Raw genomic sequence first — 12,433 nt, 5'->3', positions numbered from 1 at the left:
TCTGGGAAGTGAGGAGCGCCTCTGCCTGGCCACCCATCGTCTGGGATGTGAGGAGTGCCTCTGCCCGGCCACCCCGTCCGGGAAGTGAGGAGCCCCTCTGCCCGGCCGCCACCCCGTCTAGGAAGTGAGGAGCGTCTCTGCCCGGCCGCCCCGTCTGGGAAGTGAGGAGCACCTCTGCCTGGCCGCCCTGTCTGGGATGTGGGGAGCGCCTCTGCCCGGCCGCCCCATCTGGGAGGTCTACCACAGAGGCCAGAAGCAATGTGGGGGCTGGACGTGGTGGCTTACGCCTGTAGTCCCAGTACTCTGGGAGGCCGAGGCGGGTTGATCACTTGAGGCTAGGAGTTTGAGACCAGCCTGGCCAACATGGTGAAACATATGAAAAATACAACTGACAAACCAACCAACCAAGCGACAACAAAACAGGTCTACCCTGGAGTCATACTCTAATTTTTTCTATTTTCCTCCCTTTCTGATCCTTTATCCCACTTTCTTTTTCTTCCTCTTCCTTCTCCTTCTTCTTTGTCAAATAGAGGATTGAGTTATTATCATTGATCCATACAAAGTCCCTCTCTCATTTATTTTCTTTAATTCCCACCCCCCATTTCTATTCCCCGTCTTCCCGTGTGCAACCTCCCTAATATGTTTGATATACATCTTTTTGTTTGTATGTACTTTTAGAAAATGTTTGTTTTGTGTGCAAAAAAAAAATTATTAAAAAAATATATATAAAGTCATAGCACAAAAAAAAGAAATATAAATAAAATCTTTAGTTGATAGTATTGTACCAATGTTAATTTTTTAGTTTAGAAACTTACATTATGGCTATATAATGTATATATACCTCAGAGGAAGCTGGGTAAAGGGTATATGGGAACTGAACTATTTTCACAGTTCTTCTGTTATCTGAAAATTATTTCAAAATAAGCTAAAAAATGATTAGACTAACTCAACAGCTCAAAGTTATTAATGTATATTGTAAAACCAGAGACAAGTGATTTGTGTGTGTCTAGGGAATGGACAGAGATTCTCTTCTATTTGGATGATTGAAATCCTTGTTCATTTTCATTGACCTGAAAAATTGAGAGTTGTTGCTGTATCTCATGAAGATGAAGATGCTGTTGGAGTATGTTTAGTAAATGCAGACTTCTTTTGTTTTCTGTTATGAATATATGCATAAATACATGACAGATACCAATTTGCAAACATACATGCAGTATGTGCTTCTAAATGAGGTGATTGGCTTTCTAAAAATACCACAGAATTTCATTTTAGCTTGTTACACATTTGTTTCCTTGATGAGATGGTGGCAATCATTTGCCTTTTGAGAATAAATTAGATTCTTTTATTTTGGAAACACCAGCATGTGATTTGGGGCTTCATGTATAAATTGAGTGATCAGACTTTCTAATTCTGAGTTGAATCTAAATTTAAGAAATGAGTTTTTTAAAAAATAAGTGAACTGGCTCTGAATTTATTTCCAAAGAATATTACAGATCTTTGTGTGGTTCCTGCATCATTGCACTAAGTCTAATATTTGCAGATTTCACCTTTAAAGGATATTACTTGTGTCCTTGATTTATGTTTGTTATAAGTTATTAGTGCTATCTGTATTAACAGAGATGGGAGACTCCAAGGTTTTTCAGCAGTTGCTTTCCCTAGGCCCATGCTGTAGCTGAGTATGGACATTCACCTGGACATTTGGGCTGCATTTCCAGTCTTTACTGGTTCTACCCCATTTTACCCTCTTGGAACTCACTCTTTTTGTTCTACAGCAGCACTGTTATTAGAGCTTTCTGTGATGATGGAAATGTTATATATCTGCACTGTCCAGTGTGTTAGTCACTAGCCACATGTGGCAGTCAAACACTTGAAACGTAGCTAGTGTGACTGAAGAACTGAATTTTAAATCTTACTTAATTTTAAAGAATAAATTTAGATAGCCACATGTGGCTAGAGGCTTCTGTATTAGGCAGCACAGATTGAGGGCTACCATTGCTAATTCCTTGAATGGTCTACCTGGAATGCCAATTTAAGTGTGAAAGGAGGGAATGGACACAGACATTTACAGTATAACTGAATTGTCTGTTGTTCTCATATAAAATTATCTTTATAAGCATTTTAATTGACTTGGTGTGGAAGTGATGTTACCATGCTGATTCCTTGCTTTTGGTTTGCCTTTTGTGAGAGGTGCTCTTTGGGTACCACTTTAAAACCTGCCTTTTTTCACATAAATTTTTTCATGTCAGTAAACAGACTTCTGTCTCATTGTTTTTAATGACTGTATAGTATTCTATTTTATAGACTACTTTATGACTATACTTTATGACTTTATACTACTTTATGACTATATTTTATGACTATAGTATTCTATTTTATAGACTGTATAGTATTCTGTTTTATAGACTGTATAGTGTTCTATTTTATAGTGTTCCACCATGCACTAGCTGGGAGCCTTGGGCCTAGTGCCTATCTTCCTTCTCTGTAAAATGGGACAGTAAAAATGTCTACCTTGTAGAATTGTTTTGGATGTAAAATGAAATAAGATAAAGTGCTTGGTACAAAGTAAATGTGCTCAATATTAGTTATTATTAGTAATATTGTTAGGTAAAGGTCATTTCTTGTGAGATAACATGGGTGGGTCTACATCTCATGGATTTTATAGAATAAAACAGACACTTTAAAAGTTGGGACAGGTTAAACCTCTCTGGAATGCAGATCTGAAAGCAGCTGACTTCCCAGGGTGGCCTCCGCCATAGAAGTCACTTTGTGAGAGCACACCTTACTGCCGCTGCCTGGAGCAATGTCTTTGGGAGCTGGGTAGGGTTGTCAGCGTGTGCCCATGTCAGTGTCTCTTCCCCTTAGAGACTTGCAGGTCTGCAGTTAAACAAAAGTAATTTTCCTAAACCTGAAAAAGGCGTGTCTGAATTACTGGATGTGAAATATTTCATTTAACACAACTGACTCTCATGGGACCTCTAATTTTGCCTATACTCCTAATGAGGCACAAGAAGCAGTCACTTTTTGATGGGGTTGTTTGTTTTTTTCTTGTAAATTTGTTTGAGTTCATTGTAGATTCTGGATATTAGCCCTTTGTCAGTTGAGTAGGTTGCAATAATTTTCTCCCATTCTGTAGGTTGCCTGTTCACTCTGATGGTAGTTTCTTTTGCTGTGCAGAAACTCTTTAGTTTAATTAGATCACATACATACTGCCCCTCTCCCACACCTCTTTAAAAACTTTGGAGTGTAAATGCTGGCTTAAGGTGTTTGGCTCATACTTGAAAGGCTGTTAGAAACGAGTTAAAATTCTCTGAAGAATGATTTAGGTGCATATACTAGGAAACTTCTGAAAGATTGGATAGAGTTTGCAGCTGATTACAATTGAAGCTGTGGAGTCTTTCTGCCTGGAGGTCGTTAGAACAACGAGAACTGCTTATTTGGGAAATCAGCTTTGTAGTGGAAAAACACCTGCCCAGAAATCTGGAGACCTGGCATAATGTGTGCTTAGTCTTTAGCTGCATGACCTTCGGTGAGTCTTGTTCAGTTTTCTGGGCTTCAAGTTCCATCCTCAGCTTTAGTGTTAATTTATGGACTGTGTCCCAGTGTTTTTCATTTGCAGAAACTGCTTTGCACTAAAATAGAATAATCATAATCTTTTTCTAATTTGCAGGGGGAAAAAAGCATTTTCAGCCGAACTGGTAGGCTTTTATTAGTTTTTCTAATGTAAAATTATCTTAAACTTTTTTGCCACTCTTTATCGGCTACCAAGTGCTCATGTTGTTATTCTCATGTAGGTGGTACATGGCAGTTGTCATTTTATACTCTGTTGAGATGTCACAGGCACACCTCTGCTAGTGAAACCATTCCCAGGTTGGACTGTTCACATCCCCATTTCGTGGTGTTTTTGGAGTGCTCTCCAGAGACACAGTGACTCCTCCTGGGGGTGTCAGCGCCTGGGTGACTCCTTGGGGCATTGATTGCTCCACAGCCTGGCCCCAGGCGTCAGGGCAGGCTGCTATGGGGTGGGCGGTGTGGCATAGGAGTGCCCTTCCAACTTGGGAATAAGATAGAAGCTTTCTGATGTGGAGAGTCCTAAATCAGACATAGATCCTCAAAGGGGCTGCAGAGTTCCTTTTCCTTGGGTTTCCTTAACCAGTGCTCGGAGGTACCAGAGGAAGTGAGGCTGGGAGGGTGGGGCTGGGCCTAGTGAGCAAGGTCTCTGTACTTCCACTGCTCACTTCTGAGATCTTTTTTTTTTTTTAATTTTTTTTTTGAGACGGGGTCTCGCTCTTTCGCCCAGCCCGGAGTGCAGTGGCGCAATCTCGGCTCACTGCAAGCTCCGCCTCCTGGGTTCATGCCATTCTCCTGCCTCAGCCCCCCGAGTAGCTGGGACTACAGGCGCCCGCCACCGCGCCCGGCTAATTTTTTGTATTTTTAGTAGAGACGGAGTTTCACCGTGTTAACCAGGATGGTCTGGATCTCCTGACCTCGTGATCCGCCTGCCTCGGACTCCCAAAGTGCTGGGATTACAGGCATGAGCCACCGCGCGCGACCCCACTTCTGAGATCTTACCACTATTTGGCTTCAGAAGTTGTTCAGTTTCTCCACTTTTCTGGTGTATGGGAAGGAGCAGCAGTAACCTGCCTATTACTCCGAGGAACTTCATGGTGATTTACATCGTGGAGAACTGTCCTGCTTGCTCTGTGGAAGTAATCTAGGGTCAAACATTCAAAAAGCAGTCTGGACTGATAAATATTCAGGCCGAAATGACCTTGCAGTAGACTGTGGACAGCATTCATTAAGAGTGTGTGAGGTGCTGGTGACTGTGCCCGTCCTGATTTCCACTTCTGGGTGAGCATCCGCGGGACAGGAACAGAGCAGGACGGTGAGGCTTGAGGTCCCACCTGTGACCTTGGACCGTATTTCCTCTTGCCAGAGGCATCTGCCAAACTATTAAGGGCATGAACAGTGTTTGGTTTCAGTGATGGATTTGTTACCACATTTGCAAAGCTCCACACAGTTTAGGGAAGTTGTGGTCTTAGGAAAGACTTAAAACAGCTGTTTTTGTAATCCCGGAGAACTTGGATTCTTGCTTTCAGAAGACACAGAAGAAATTCCAGTCAACTTTTTATGGGTAGGAGTCATTAGAATATAAATTAAGAGAATACACTCTTGGCTTAATATATCCTTTTTGAGAAAACTACTCCATTGAGGCTCTTCCCTATCTAAGTTTATCTTGCCTAAGATTATCATAGGATTTTTATTAGTGTGCTGAGCCAGCCACTTAAGTGAGCTGAAGATACATACAAATTTGCAATGGAAAAGTTTCTGAGATGAAGCCTACTAATATTCTGCTTAATGTTTCTTGTTCTGCACATTATCTAAATATATGTGAATATTTTGTAAATTGGACCTCATAAATTTTAATTTCTAATCAATATTTTTATTAGAGGTGACCAAATATCTTAATAAAGTGTATTTGAATGAAGACTCATTTAACTCCCAATTTTGTAAACCACTTTTAAGCACATTTAAAAAGGCAACCTGTTTATTCTCTGCAATAGAATTAATTACCTGGATGACTATTTAAATATTCAGGGATCAGATGGGAGGACATGCATTTTTTGGTAAGCCTTAAAGTTTGAGAATCACTGACTGCTTTAGTTCATACAGGCTTCACAGTAACCCCAGGTTTCACGGTGAGGGTATGAGCTTGAGCGTACCCTCAAGCATATACATATGCATATACATATACAGTGAATTGTTTGTTAGACATATCCATGTATCCCTCATCCATATTCTTTTTTTTTTTTTAAGATGGAGTCTCACATTGTTGCTCAGGCTGGAGTGCAGTGGCGTGATCTCGGCTCACTGCAAGCTCCACCTCCCGGGTTCACTCCATTGTCCTGCCTCAGCCTCCCAAGTAGCTGGGACTACAGGCGCTCGCCACCACACCCGGCTAACTTTTTGTATTTTTAGTAGAGACGGGGTTTCACCGTGTTAGCCAGGATAGTCTTGATCTCCTGACCTCGTGATCCGCCCACTTCAGCCTCCCAAAGTGCTGGGATTACAGGTGTGGGCCACTGCACCGGGCCGTTCCTCATCCATATTTTTTTGGTGTTTATGTATACTTGCTTTGTGCCTGGAAACAGGCTAAGTATGAAGCCTGAATTGAACATTGTCGTTATAAATTTAGCTAACTATAGACCTTGGATGATAATGACTAGGAATCTTCTCTGGCTGTGTTTTTATTGTGTGCAGTTATTCCAGAGACTGGCCAGGTAGTGTGAAGTGCCTCATATTTTCCCTATTACAACACTTTTCTTCCTTTGGTTAACTATCTGATCTTGGATAAAACTGTGTTTTTTTTTTTTTTTTTTTTTTTTTGAGATGGAGTCTTGCACTTTCGCCCAGGCTGGAGTGCAGTGGGGCCATCTTGGCTCACTACAAGCTCCGCCTCCCGGGTTCACGCCATTCTCCTGCCTCAGCCTCCCAAGTAGCTGAGACTACAGGCACCCGCCACCACGCCCGGCTAATTTTTTGTATTTTTAGTAGAGACAGGGTTTCACTGTGTTAGCCAGGATGGTCTTGATCTCCTGACTCCGTGATCCGCCCGCCTCAGCCTCCCAAAGTGCTAGGATTACAGGCGTGAGCCACTGCACCCAGCCAGGATAAAACTCTTAAAACCTGTTCATTATTGATTGTCTGTTAGGTTATTTTACTTGCTGTTCTTTGAAATGGTTTTAAGAGGGCTGGATTTCTTTTCTTGACTTTTCCATGTAGACTGTGTGTCCCTTCAAAGCAGGGACTATACGGATCATGTTGGTAGTACCACCGCCCAGCCCAGTGCTGGGATACAGAAGCAACGTGATACCCTTGTAGTGGCTGACGGATGAGAGGTGACCTGGACATTGTATCAGCTGATGCTTCTTTGTTATTTAACTTGGACTCTCAAGAGACCGCTCCTTCCTTTCTGTTTCAATTGTGGCCACACTAGTTCCTGCCTTGATTTACTGAGCCTGGATTAGTTGTCTTCCTTGCCTTTATCTCTTTGCCTTTAGGTCCATCTTTCACAATCCTTCCAGGCTAGTTGTCCATCCACACTCCTTTGAACAAGTCACTTTCCTTCTCAGTGACCTTCACTGACCTTCCCTTGTATGTGAGTTTCTCCATGATCTCACCTCCACCTGCCTTTCTAAATATCTCATACTGACCTTTCCAACCAAGTCTGGCTGTTGGTGACAGGTGCTTTCATCCTCCCTACAGTTTTAACGTGAGGCTTCAGCTTGGGAGGAGGACTGGGGCACAGTAGAGATGCTGTAACTGTTCCCATGGCATGGGAAGCTGGGGCACAGGGTGGAGGCCCTGGGCCATGTGGCACTTGTGTCTGTGAGGCACAGTGAAAACCAAGAAGGGTGGTCAGAGCTAGGGCAGGAACCAGGAGAAACATCCACAGAAGTCAGAGGAGGAAAGAACTTCAAGATGAAGATGATTATCAGCAATTCTGAGTTCTTAAGCAAGTCCATGAAGACTGAGCAAGTTTCATTGCATTTGATGAGTGATTGATGGCAGTCTGGTGTGTTTCTGAAAGATTTCAATGGGGACAGAAGCTGAATTGCTGACATTCAAGGTTACAAAGGATGCAGCAACAAGGGCAGACCACTCCTGTGTGAGACTGGGGTGTGAAAAGGCAGGTACTGTGTTTTATGTTTACATTTTCCTGCAACTGGCAGATGCATATGTGCTTTGAAGGCTCAGAGGATGAAGCCCAAGTTAGAGGGAGAGATTCAAAATAATGAAAGGAGTCACTCTGGAGAAGGAGGGAAAGGATGGGGGAACTCCAGGGGTCCCATTAACCCTGACAGTGAGGAAGGAGAGGAGGGGACAGCAGGGAGGAGTGGCTGCATTCAGGTGGCTTCATTTTTTTCTGTCGATTAGGAGAGGAATTTCATGCATTAGCAGTGCGCATGGGCCAGCCCGAATTGTTTCTGCAAAGATGACTCTTCCAAAACTCAGTCTTCTGTGGTTTTAGTCCTGTGAATCCTTAGACGATTCACTCTGAGTCCTGGGATCAGCCTCGGGCCTTCCAGGGTGTGTGGAGGTCATGCATGAAGTGTGGCTCAGCCATCTCTGGCCTTTCTCTCACTCTTGGCCCTCTCAGACTCTCTGTTCCACTTGTCATTCTCTGAGCACTCCCTACATTGTTTCCCGATTACGTGCCTTTGCTCACTCTGGCTTGTACTTTTGCTGGGCATCAGCCCTTCCTGCCCCACCTTCCTCCTTTGTGTCTGTCCTGTGTCAGTTAACTGTGTATCCCATTTCATAGAGAACTATTGCTTACAGTTGTGTTCATTTTTATTTATTTTTTTTGAGACGGAATTTCACTCTTGTTGCCCAGGCTAGAGTACAATGGCGTGATCTCAGCTCACTGCAACCTCCACCTCCTGGGTTCAAGCGATTCTCCTGCCTCAGCCTCCCGAGCAGCTGGCATTACAGGTGCCTGCCACCACACCTAGCTAATTTTTGTATTTTTGTAGAGACAGGGTTTCACCATGTTGGCCAGGCTGGTCTCAAACTCTTGACTTCAGGTTATCCACCTGCCTCAGCCTCCCAAAGTGCTGGGATTATAGGCGTGAGGCACCATGCCTGGCCAGTTGTGGTTTTTATTCATGCTCTTATTTCCTCTGCTAGATTGTAAACTGAAAGGATTTTAAAATCCAGGGATAATTTTAAATGTAATAAAATGTAGTAAGAAAACTTAATGAAGTATCAGAAGATAAGCCTGAGTCAGCCAGACTTGAGTTTGAATCCTGGCCCTGCTTCTTCCTGGTGCGGTTTTGGGTGATTGCATCCTGTCTCTCCATTCACCTAATTAATTTACAGAGTGGGGATAATGAAACCTACTTCTTAGGGCTGTTAGGAGAATAAATGAGACAAAGCCTGTAAAGCATTTGACCTAGGCCTGACTCCGTTGTAGGTTCTTAGTAGACCATGCTGCAGCTGTCAGCAATGGATTCCTTGCCACCCAGCAGTGTTGGGTTGAGCGCCTGGATGGATGGTGAGTGATGGAGGAGTGTGCTCACCTCCCACCCCACTTATGTTGAGGGCAAGGATGGTGTACTTTACTTTGTATTTCTAACATGGGTCTATATATATAGTAAAGAGGAACGGCATACCTCTTATAACTGGGTCCACTTATACATGGATTTTCTTATGCCTCTGCTCCCCTAGAGACAGCAAAACCAACCCCTCTTCTTTCTCATCTGCCTTCAACCTGAGGATGCCTAGGATGAAGACCTTTATAATGATCCACTTTCACTTAATGAATAGTAAATCTATTTTCCCTTCCTTATGATTTTTCTTAATAGCAGTTTCTTTTCAGTAGCTTGCTTTGTTGTATGAATATAGTATATACATATACAAAATATGTATTAATTGACTGTGTTATAGGTAAAGGTTGCAGTCAACAGTAGGCTATTAGTTAAGTTTTTGGGGAGTCAGAAGTTACACACAGATTTTCAACTCCATGAAGGGGTTGTTTCTCCTAACCCCGAGTTGTTCAAAGATCAGCTGTATTAACTTGTTTTCTAAAGTGCCCCATACAAATAACTTTTTTCATGTTAATTGCATAGAAGGAAGTATCATTTTGTACAGTTTTTTGAAAAATTGGGAACTGGTTGGAAATGACACATAATAAGGTGTTCATAACATAGCAAGAGGTGCAGCTTATAGCATTTAATTAAAGCCCCTTTGCATTGTTTTTGCGCACAGAACTCTGGACATATTGAATTATTTATATTTTTGGCCCTTTCCTTTGTAGAACAAATGGTGAGGCCTAGAAGTTTTAGTGCAGCAGTTGCGTGAAGTGTACATATTATATAGTTTAGCCAGAGATGGAATGATACCATGGGGTTAATTTTTTTTTTATTAATTTTTAATGCATTTGACGTTGTTTCTGGGTAGCTGATCCTTCCAGTTTCTCAGTAGGAACACAGATGTCTCCTCATAGGAAACAGGAAAAGAAGCTTGCTCTAGGAGAACTTGACAAACCAATATAAATGTTTCATCAGAGTGCCCTGTTGATCTCCATGGCCAGTCACAGGGGTTTTATCTCTCATCCTTCTTTGTGATAAATGAGTACATATTAATTTTTAGTGCTGTAAAATGTGTCTTATTTGTTGTAGAGACTAGGGACAAACGACACTTTCAACCAATATATTGTATGGAGATATTTTGCAGTTGCAGGTGGGATATGGTTTCCTCATTGAGCCAGTTAAAAGTATTCCATTGAATGATGATGCAACTGCGGTCTTTGTGAACTGTTTTTTGGTTTGTCAGGTGTGTCCATGTTTATGAATATAAACTTTGAATCATTTTATATTTATAGCATACTAGAGATTCTAATACACATGTCTCTGAAAAGTTGGTAAATATGTTAAAGATACTGGGAAAAAAAGGGGGTGGAAAATGAAGTAATTGTCCATGGAAGAAATTTTGGATTGTTAAAATGAAGATGCAGAGAAGACAGAGGCAAATTGTCAACACTTGTCACTAAGTGATACTATGCAGCTTCTCAGATGCTTGTCATTTGATGGAAAAAAGAGTTCTCAGACTGTAAGAAAGGAAGTTGACAATCTCAAGGGGAAAGAGTGTGGCCAGGTCACAGCCTCTATCTTATGAAATGAGTTGGGGTATGAGACTAGGGAGGGGGCGATTCTTTAAAGTGCATTTTTTTTTTTTAAAGAAGGACTTATACTGTGTTAATTTTCTATTGATGCCGTAACAAATTACTACAGAGTTAGTGCCGTAAACAACACACATTTATTATTGTATAGTGCTGTAGGTTGGAGGTCTGACACAGGACTCAGTGGGCAGAAATCAGGCTTTCAGTAGGCTGTGTTTCCTGTTGTGGGCCCTAGGGGAGAATCTATTTTCTTGCCTTTTCCTTGCTTCTAGAAGTTGCTCACATTACTTGGCTTCAGGCCCTTCCTCCATCTTCAAAGCCGCAGTGGTAGATGGAGTTCTCACATCTTCTCTCTCTGGCTCTCCTGCCTCTCTTTTTAGGATCCTTGTGATTATGTTGGGTCCACCTGGAAAATCTGGGCTCATCTCTCTACCTTGAAGCCAGCAGATTAGCAGCTTTAATTCCATCTGCAGCCTTAATTCCCATTTGCTATATGAGGTAATGTATTCACAGGTTATGGGGAAATGTTCCATCTTGTTTGAATTTTGTAGGGTACTGAAGTTGAGCCATCTTGTTTGAATTTTGTAGGGTACTGAAGTTCAGGAAAACTGTTCTCTCCAGAAGTCACCTGAGGCTTGCTTTCAGTATAGGGAAGTCTTAGTTTTTGCTGCCTCACAGATGTAGTAAATATTACAAACCTCACTCACAGCGGGTCTACCCTTGGGATTCTGGAGCAGCACAAAACCTACAAGGAGTTGAGAGAAATTGTGTCTATAGGTGAAGCAGATTCTTAGCATCAGGAAGGGAGAGGAGGTGAAGGCGTGATGACCTGACAGGTGTGTGGAGAGGAGCTCAGCAGAAGCAAGAGAAAGAGAAGACACACTGAGGTGAGAGGTAAAAAAGGGTGAGAATAGAGTGGTGGGCATCGTGGCTTGAGAGCCCCAGGCACCAGTGGAAGACACCAAAAGGAGGACTGCTCATACCTGGGGTGGACTGGGTGCAGTAAAGCCATTCCCTGTACTGTGCCTTGGAAGCTCTGAGGGGTCGGGTTCAGATATTCTGTCCCTAAGCCTGAGCTCCTGTAGCACATGATGACCTCATAAGGAAGGAGACTTTTATCTCAGCATCCCTCAACCTGGCACAGCAGTTATTAAACTTTTTGGTCACAGGACGCCATGTATAGTGTTAAAAATTATTGAAACTCTCATACATTGCTGGTATAAAATGGTGCAGCCACTGAGGAAAACATTTTGATAGTTCGTCAAAAAGTTAAACATGAAGTTACCGTATGACCCAGCAGTGCCACTCTTAGGTGTATGCCGAAGGTAACTGAAAACATGTTTATACAAAAATGTATACACAAATGTACACAGCATTATTTGTGATAGCCAAAAGGTGAAGACAACTCAAATGTCCATCAGTGGATGAATGGATAAACAAAATGTGGTATATCCATACAATGGGATACAGGTTGAGCATCCCTAATCTGAAAATCCAAAATCAGAAATGCTCCAAAAATCTACAACTTTGAGTGCCAACATGATGCTCAAAGGAGACGCTCATTGGAGCATTTCAGATTTTGGACTTTTGTATTAGGGATGGCCAGCTGATAAGCATATAATGCACATGTTCCCAAATCCGAAAAAGCCTTTAATCCAGAACATTTCTGGTCCTAAGCATTTCAGATGAGGGATGCTCAGCCTGTATTATTTAGCTGTTAAAAGGAGGGAAGTAGTGATACCTGATACAACG

The 12,433-nt window shown here is 42.3% G+C and overlaps 1 protein-coding gene across 7 annotated transcripts in view; it reads left to right on the top strand.

The window, feature by feature from the left end:
* CCNY (cyclin Y) overlaps nucleotides 1–12,433 on the top strand; it is a 309,167-nt gene that overhangs the window by 115,983 nt on the left and 180,751 nt on the right. Inside the window, exon 1 of one of the 7 annotated variants that reach the window (XM_058436541.1) lies at nucleotides 11,065–11,179. The exons of the other annotated variants lie outside the window; for them this stretch is intronic. The gene's annotated coding sequence lies outside the window, so the exon portion shown is untranslated. Of the gene's footprint in view, nucleotides 1–11,064; nucleotides 11,180–12,433 lie in introns of those variants that run through there. 7 annotated transcript variants of the gene reach the window in all.

This window comes from Hylobates moloch, unplaced genomic scaffold, assembly GCF_009828535.3.
Source record: "Hylobates moloch isolate HMO894 unplaced genomic scaffold, HMol_V3 SCAFFOLD_3, whole genome shotgun sequence".
NCBI lineage: Eukaryota > Metazoa > Chordata > Mammalia > Primates > Hylobatidae > Hylobates > Hylobates moloch.
The sequence above is the reverse complement of the archived record's forward strand: the minus strand, read 5'-3'. Positions and strand labels throughout refer to the sequence as shown.